Below are 9,085 nucleotides of genomic sequence, written 5' to 3'. Positions count from 1 at the left end.
AGCTCCAGATCCGGGCGAGTCTCTAGGGACCCAGACTCAAACGGGAGAAGCAGGACTGTCTGGCTACGGTCCCTCCGAGGTTTGCAGCCGTTGCTGGGACAGAGAGGCAGAGCCCCTGGGTACGGGCTGAGAGCAGCCATAACTGCTCCCTCCTCCGCCCTGTTGATCCTGTGGGACCCGCCCCGCCCAAGCCCTGCACAGAGGCATTTGCCGGATAGCCTCAGGCAAAGGCTAGATTAGCACCTCCCTAGAGGACACAAGTTCTTCCACTGCAGACACAGCTGATTAACACAGCCAGTTGGCCTGGAGGTCAAATCCCTCTAGTATTAACTACAACAATCAAGGCTTAACTACAACAAGACTGCGCACAAAGACCACTAGGGGGTGTACCAAGAAAGCGTAAAAAATGCGGAGACAAAGAAACAGGACAAAACTATCAAGGGAGGATATTGAGTTCAGAACCACACTTTTGAGGTCTCTCAAGAGGCTTCTAGAGTCTGTCGATAAACTTGATGAGATGTACAGGAAATCTAATGAGACCCTCGATGGTGTGATAAAGGACCATCTAGAAAGTAAGCATACACTGACTGAAATAAAGAATATTATACAGACTCCCAACAGCAGACCAGAGGAGCGCAAGAATCAAGTCAAAGATTCGAAATGCGAAGAAGCGAGAAACACCCAACCGGAAAAGCAAAATGAAAAAAGAACCCAAAAATACGAAGATAGTGTAAGGAGCCTCTGGGACAGCTTCAAACGTACCAACATCAGAATTATAGGGGTACCAGAAGATGAGAGAGAGCAAGATATTGAAAACCTATTTGAAGAAATAATGACAGAAAACTTCCCCTACCTGGTGAAAGAAATAGACTTACAAGTCCAGGAAGCGCAGAGAACCCCAAACAAAAGGAATCCAAAGAGGACCACACCAAGACACATCATAATTAAAATGCCAAGAGCAAAAGACAAAGAGAGAATCTTAAAAGCAGCAAGAGAAAGACAGTCAGTTACCTACAAGGGAGTACCCATACGACTGTCAGCTGATTTCTCAACAGAAACTTTGCAGGCCAGAAGGGAGTGGCAAGAAATATTCAAAGTGATGAATAGCAAGAACCTACAACCAAGATTACTTTATCCAGCAAAGCTATCATTCAGAATTGAAGGTCAGATAAAGAGCTTCACAGATAAGGAAAAGCTAAAGGAGTTCATCACCACCAAACCAGTATTATATGAAATGCTGAAAGGTATCCTTTAAGAAGAGGAAGAAGAAGAAAAAGGTAAAGATACAAATTATGAACAACAAATACACATCTATCAACAAGTGAATCTAAAAATCAAGTGAATAAATAATCTGATGAACAGTATGAACTGGTGATTGTAATAGAATCAGGGACATAGAATGGGAATGGACTGACTATTCTTGGGGCGGGAAAGGGTGTGGGGGGCGAGGGAAGAGATTGGACAATAATCGTGCACCTATGGATTAGGACAGTGGGTGGGGAGTGAGGGCGGTGGGTGGGGTGGGAACTGGGTGGAGGGGAGTTATGGTGGGAAAAAAGAGTAACTAATGTAATAATCTGAACAATAAAGATTTAATTAAAAAAAAAAAGAAAAAAAAAGAAGAGATACGAGGGATGTGTGATATGAGGGTTGGCCATCTGAGTGCAAACCAAGGAAAGAGGCTCAGGAGAAACCATTGCTGCTGATACCTGGATCTTAGAGAACTGTGAGAAATAAATATCTGTTGTTTAAGCCACACCATGTATGGTATTTTGTTATGGCAAAACATCATTGAGACATTAAGGCAGAAGGTGGAGGCAGACAGAATAAGTCTGTGAAGGATCTGGCCATCCTGCTCTATGAGACTGCACTCCTGTCCTCTGACTTCAGTCTGGAAGACCCCCAGACACACACTAACAGGATCTACAGGATGATCAAACTTGGTATCAATGAAGAGGACCCCACTGCTAACTAGAGCAGTGCTGCTGTGACCGAAGAGATGCTAGTGGTCACAATCTGGGACCACTAGCTCCTAACCACTCACCTGCCTGCCTGCCTGATTGCCCCTAACCACTCTGCCTGCCTGCCTCATCACCCTAACCACTTGCCTGCCTTATCACCCCTAACTACTCTACCTGCCTGCCTGATTACCCCTAACCACCTCTGCCTCGGCCCCTGCCACAGCAGCTTCATCTGGAATGACGTCCGGAAGGCTGTCCAGCTGTCCAGTCTAATTAGCAAAGACTAAGAACAAAGAAGGAGACAACACCTCATGCATGGAGGAAATAGACAGCACCTCACGCATGGAGGAAATAGACTAAGACACCTGCACACGTGTTTAATACTTTACCTTCATTCCCTTGGATAATATATTTTCAAGGACTTTTTAAATTTTTGTTAACATTTTAAGCATATGTATGGCATGTTTTCTTTCCCCCTCTACATGTATAATACTGTGATACTTCAGGCACTCTAGCTGAGATTTTTCTTTCCTACTTCTATGTTGGCCTGTTTTAACAGAATCTATAATAATAAAAGCATAATATGCTAATTAGACTGGACAGCTGGACAGCCTTCTGGACATCATTCCGGACGTCCTTCCAGATGAAGCCGCTGTGGCAGGGGCCGAGGCAGAGGTGGTTAGGGGTAATCAGGCAGGCAAGTGTAGTTAGGGAGGCAAGTGGTTAGGGTGATGAGGCAGGCAGGCAGAGTGGTTAGGGGCAATCAGGCAGGCAGGCAGGTGAGTGGTTAGGAGCTAGTGGTCCCAGATTGTGAGAGGGATGTCCGACTGCCGGTTTAGGCCCGATCCCACAGTGAGATCGGGCCTAAACCGGCAGTTGGACATCCTCTGAGGGGTCCCAGATTGCGAGAGGGTGCAGGCCGAGCTGAGGGACCTGCCCCCCTGTGCACGAATTTCGTGCACCTGGCCTCTAGTGGGGTTATGTTTGTTGTAAGATACGTGTAGCCTAATGTTTGTTAGCTTTGTGGTCTGAAGTGTTTATCTCTCAGCAGATTCCTAAGTAGACTGAATCTTTTGTTGCTCAAGTATTCTGAGATGCGTGGTTAAAACAACCTTCATCGCCAAAACCGGTTTGGCTCAGTGGATAGAGCGTCGGCCTGCGGACTGAAGGGTCCCGGGTTCGATTCCGGTCAGGGGCGTGTACCTGGGTTGCGGGCGCATCCCCAGTGGGAGATGTGCAGGAGGCAGCTGGTCGATGTTTCTCTCTCATCGATGTTTCTAACTCTCTATCTCTCTCCCTTCCTCTCTGTAAAAAATCAATAAAATATATTAAAAAAAAACAACAACCTTCATCCCTTAAGATCTACTTTTTAAGCCTAACATCCCCTGTAGTAATCAACTGCATGTACGGCCTCTAGAAGTTAGTATGCTAAGCTGACCAACATGATGGTAGTAACTATCATAGGGTTTGTCTCCAAAGAAAGAGATTGTTTGGCATAGCAGAAATACAAGCTACCTAGGCATGTTGTAAAGCCTTTTGAAAGTAGCTCAGAGCAAGTTTTGTGAATAGAAGTGTAGTGCTCTAGTCACATTATGCTTTTAAAAAATTGTGGCAAATTCAGACAAATTAAAAAGAAAAAAAATCAGTTTACGAAGAAAAGGAAATTTGAGTCCCAAGTAGCTTTAGGTACAGCCACATTGCATGACTTCCGAAATGTCACACACCTGAACTGTTTCTCCACAGTCCGTCCCACCCCAAATCTCTGACCTCTGTGCTTTGGGGAGGTCTTCTCTTCCAGGCAGGCTCTCTGTGCAGGGGCGATACCCCAGCAGAGCAAGGCTCTCACCTGATAGTGTGTCTACAGCAATCCTGGAATTGGGTCCTGTTAACTTCACTTAGGGATGGGCTCTGTTAGGCCAGGTTTGGGTCATGTTCCTGACCTTGGAGTGGGGCAAAGTGCGGAGAAGTCAACTCCACCAGAGCCAGATGGTTTAAGAACAAAGGAGGAGGAGTTTCCCATAGGAAAAGGGAGATGTCAGGGGAAAGGGCTTCTGGGAAGGCAAAACAGCCTCTCCAGATTCCATTCCCAATAGCAACAGAACCCAAAGAGTTGGAATACCCTCAACAATAACATAGGACCTAGATGATGAAAACCATAAGAGAACTAAATAAATGAAACAGCAGTTTGTGTTCTTAGAAGATATAATATTGTAAAGATACTGCTTATTTCCAAATTGATGTATAATCCAACCCCATCCTAATAAAAATGCTGAAGTAATTTTTATTTAATGGATTCTTTATAAACTGGTTTTTAAAATTCACTTTAAACAATTCACAAAAATAGCCAAGAATTAAAAAAAAAAAAGAACAGTGGGGGAGGAGATTAGACTTATACCACTATAAACATACTATAAACATACTATAAACATATAGTAATTGAGACAAAGTGCTATTGGTAGAGGGAAGGGTAAGCCAACTAACTAGAGCATACAGTCAAATCAGTAGGGGAAAAATAGGTCTTCTATAAACAATGCTGGAATACCTACCCTGATTCTTCTTTCAGAAGAAGTAAGTCCCACTTCACACTACACTAAAAGAATTCCAGAATGGATCGGTGACCAAGGACATAGAATACTTTCTTTATAATCTTGGGACAAGGATGACATTCCTAAAGACCCGAACTCCAAAAGCCATAAAGGCAAAAATTTAGGATGAATTAACACCAGCAAGTATGTAAGGAGCAAAGCATCCCCTACCCTTGTGAAGTTTGGATTGGCAGATCCTATTTTGAATAATAATTTTGAGGTAGCCAGATTTTAGTTCATATAAACTGTGCGTCAGAATCTCAGGCATTTCTAGGTATCCCTCCTACAACTCTTTCCAGGGCTTGCACAGCCTGTAATCATGCATGGGTGCAAGGCTATGTACAAAAAAATTCTATGCAACCTTGTTTTCAATAGCCTGTAAGAGGAGAAACACCCTAAAATACACAGCAATGAAAGATGAAGTCAGTTTATCATGTCACAATGCAGAATGCGCTGTGACAGGACAGCCGGGCAGAGCCAAATGTTCTGAAGAGAAAGGGCCCCTAAGATGAGTCAAAAGAGCAGGTGCAGATGTTTCATAAAATGCCAAGCGTAATAATGACCTGGAAGGCCTGGAGAGAGACACATTTTTGAAACCAAATTATTTATTAGTTTCAGTAAATAGTGTCAATATAATTTTAAGCAAATGCCAAATGGAAGACTGAGCCCAGGAATTCACAGAGGAAAAATCTTCCAGAAAACAAGGAACACCAAGGAGATCTGTGACTCCAGCCTCACTGTCAGTGTCATTGATGATGCCAGGCAGCCAGAGTTACCCAGATTACTGAGTGTTCACCACATTATTTGCTGATGCTTCGGATGGTTTCAGTTGCTAGAGTCAGTTCAGTGACTGAAACCAACAAAGGCTAGACGACCAGTTCCTTGAAAGTTGGAAATACCACCCTTTGGGACATTAGTGCCTGTAGTTATTTTCTCTTGGGGTGTCCTGGTTTCTTAATGCTGTTACTGAAGAAACGGGATTCAGGCCGTCAGTGCCAGCTGGTGTAGACCGGATGACCTCCATAACACCCGCAAAGGACACCAATGCAGTAGGATTCCATACCACTCAATGTGTGTGAATATTCAATTAACCATGGACAAACACTCCCCTCTGGGTCGAGCACTCCTCTCCATGCCAACTCTGCTTCTGGAACACCACCTCTTGGAATAAGAGCTCCCTGCTTCACTGAACCGTGAATAACATAGAGAGCACCATGAACGGAGTGCTCAGCTTCTTCAATCACCAATTTATTAGAACCAAGAACAACTGTAACTCTTTCCAGGGCTTGCCCAGCCTGTAATCTTGAGCAGTTTGCCACCACCATTTACATTGACCTCCTCAGCTAAATCAGCCAAACCCAGCCTGATAGCAGTGATTTGGTCAATGTGAGCAACTGGCTTGGTTCTGCAGAACCAAACCAAAATGGAGAAAAATTTCGTTTGGTTCTATGTCACGGATAAAACAGAGAAGGTCAACACAGGCCCACAAAGGAAGCTTAACCCAACCTTACAGGAATTTATAGCTCTTCTCAGAAATCAGCAGAGGATACTCTCCAACCTCAAGATACCAAGTTTGTTCATGCCATCTCCTAAGTCTTGTGCCTGTGACTCAGCTGCCCTGATTCAAATAGGGAAGACCCCTAGGCAACCAATTAACTGACAAAGCCAAATAGCTTCCACATGTACCTCATAAAACTCCCTTGGTCTGTGAACAACTCGCAACTCATTGTTTCTGTTGCCTTGAGTTTCCCAGCTGGCACATCAAAGGCCTGGCAATAAATTCATCTTTCTGCTTTGTTTTATTCAGTATGCACAGTTTGGTTTTTGACAGTTGCAACTGTTTTACAAATAGCTGAAAAGTCTTATAATCAAGCATTTACAGAAGAAACCACATAAACATAGGTAGGAAGGGCAGAGATAGATATGAAAAGGGCTGGTCCTGCACCCAGGTACTGCACTGAGACTCGGGAAGGGGTCCCCACTGAGGAGCTGGGGTATCTCAACCCCATGCTGGGCTCACCAGTCCGGAGCACCAGTGCCAGGAAGAGGAGGCCATACAACATCTGGCTGTGAAAATCAGCATGGATTCTGTCCACCAGGGAGAGATAAGAGTATGCTAAAAACCCAGGTGCCCTCTTAAAGGGCTAACATGCAAATTCTCTTTCACAGGCACTCAACCTGGGCTCCAGTAGAGGGGGGGGGGGGCGGCGGTGAAGGATTAAAGAAAAGACAAAGAGAATATAGCTGGGGCTCGGTGGATCTCCTGTGCCTGGATGAGGCCACAGAGAAGGATCGAGCCAGCAAGCTGAGGCTTTATTTTATAGTCAGAGACAAACAAGGTTGTGGTCAACATAGTTACAATGTTCTTGTGAGTTTCACTTGTTTTGGCAACACTTGCTGCACCTCCCACAGCCCACTAGCTACATAGGAAGGATCTGGGGCAGCGGTTCTCAACCTGTGGGTCGTGACCCCTTTGGCGGTTCAATGACCCTTTCACAGGGGTCACCTAAGACCATCCTGCATATCAGATATTTACATTACGATTCATAACAGCAGCAACATTACAGTTATGAAGTAGCAACAAAAATAATTTTATGGTTGGGTCACAACATGAGGAACTGTATTTAAAGGGCCAGAAGATTGAGAACCACTGATCTAGGGGGAGGCCATAAGGTCAAGCTTAATTATGCTAAGAGGGCTCTGCCCTCTAAGCTGGGACTTGTTTGTGGCTCTCCACAGGTCAATTTGAGGCTTAACTCTAGAGCAGTGGTTCTCAACCTTGGCTGCACATTCGAATCACCTGGGAATCTTTTTAAAATCCTGATTTCGGGGCCTCATCCTCCGGAAATTGTTTCTTTGTTATGGGGTGGGGCCCTAAGTAATACTAATCTGCTTTCTGTCTTTATGGATTTGCCCATTCTGGACATTTCATATAAATAGAATCATACAATATGTGACCCTTTGTGTCTGGCTTCTTTCACTTAGCATAACGTTTTCTAGGTTCATCTGTGTATTAGCCTGTATCAGTTCTTCATTCCTTTTAATTGTTAAATAATATTCCATAGTATGGCTATTCCATGTTTTTGTTCATCCCTCCATCAGTTTTTGAACATTGGAGTTGTCCCATTCTGGGCTGCTGTGAACATTTGTGTTCAAGGTTCTGTGTGGACATATGTTTTCATTTCTCTTGGGCATAGACCTAGGAGTAGGAGGCCACCTATTATTGGGGAACACATGGAAACAGTGACCTCTGCTTCATGGTTCCCGATTTATGATAAAGTTAAGTGTTCACCAGTGGTGTGTTGTTCAGATAACTTGGTTCAAATATGGGTACTGTGTGGTCATACTCCTCACACAAATGCTCATACCATACATATATTTAGTTCATATTTATTTAGGTGGTTAAATCAGAGCATCATTCCTGATCCCCTCTCCTCACTAGAGGGTCTGCATCCTTTTTACAACGATGCAAAAATATTAATTTCACTTCTTTCACCAGAAATGGCCTTGAATCAGCTCACTGTGGAAAATGACCCGTCCCAAAGGCCAGCCTACGTCCAGCCAGGCCCTGTCTAGAGAATGAGGGGTCCATAATATGCCTTGACAAGTGGCCAATTCCCTCCTATCATAAGTGAGAGGGTTGGGCCTCTTGTTCTCACAAAGGATCCACAGAGATTAGACTCACTGAGAGCTTCCCTCAAGTTGCCTTAGCAGAAGGCCTGGCCCACTTCAGTCCTGCCCAGCAGAGCTCCGGGGGAGGGGCCCGAAGGATCTGTATTTTTAACCTGTTGCTGACCCAGCATCCCATTTGGGAAATGCAGGTCTACAACTCCCTGCTCAGTCGGCTTTCCTGGACTTGGGGGAAAGCCAGGTGAAGTGATATGGTCCCCACCCCAACCTCAGTTAATCTAACCTATCAGCTGGGCTTGCTTACTCAGGATTTCAAGTGTCCTCCTTTGAAAAGATATTCAGCCGTTCACAGGCCTCAGTTGGTCTCTAGCCTTGCCCATTGCCTCTCCGTGCCCCTCCAGGATCTCTTACAGGGCCTGTGGTCACCCCAAAGCCTCGCTGAGAGCTCCTCGTTAAGCCCCTCCTCCCCCTAATCACCCTCCTTTCTTCCTCCCCCTTTTCCAAGCCCCTTACAAGGCCTTTATGGCCTCAGGAGGCCTCTCCCACAGAGGTGAAGGGAGCTTGTTAGGCCAGACCAGCTGTTTTCAAAGAGTGGTCCCCACCTGAGGGTCCCCAAGGTCAAAACTAATTTCATGATAATAATACCTTTTCTTTTTGTATGTGTGGCTTTTTAGATGCTCATTATCTCAGGAGTTTTCTAGTGGAATGGGTTAGTCTCTGTTCTTGTTTTACAATTTTTCTCAGTTTTAATTACTAATAATAAATATCCACACAGACACAAAGCTCTTTGGGGTCCTCAAGTTTTAAGAATATAGAGGGATTATAAGACCAAAAACTTTGAGAAACCTGACCCAGATGGTTTTCTAATTGGTGATAATTACTAATTTGATAGATGAATGAGGCTGCTTA

This window comes from Myotis brandtii, unplaced genomic scaffold, assembly GCF_000412655.1.
Source record: "Myotis brandtii unplaced genomic scaffold, ASM41265v1 scaffold182, whole genome shotgun sequence".
NCBI classification, from domain to species: Eukaryota; Metazoa; Chordata; class Mammalia; order Chiroptera; family Vespertilionidae; genus Myotis; species Myotis brandtii.
Note: the sequence above shows the minus strand (reverse complement) of the source record.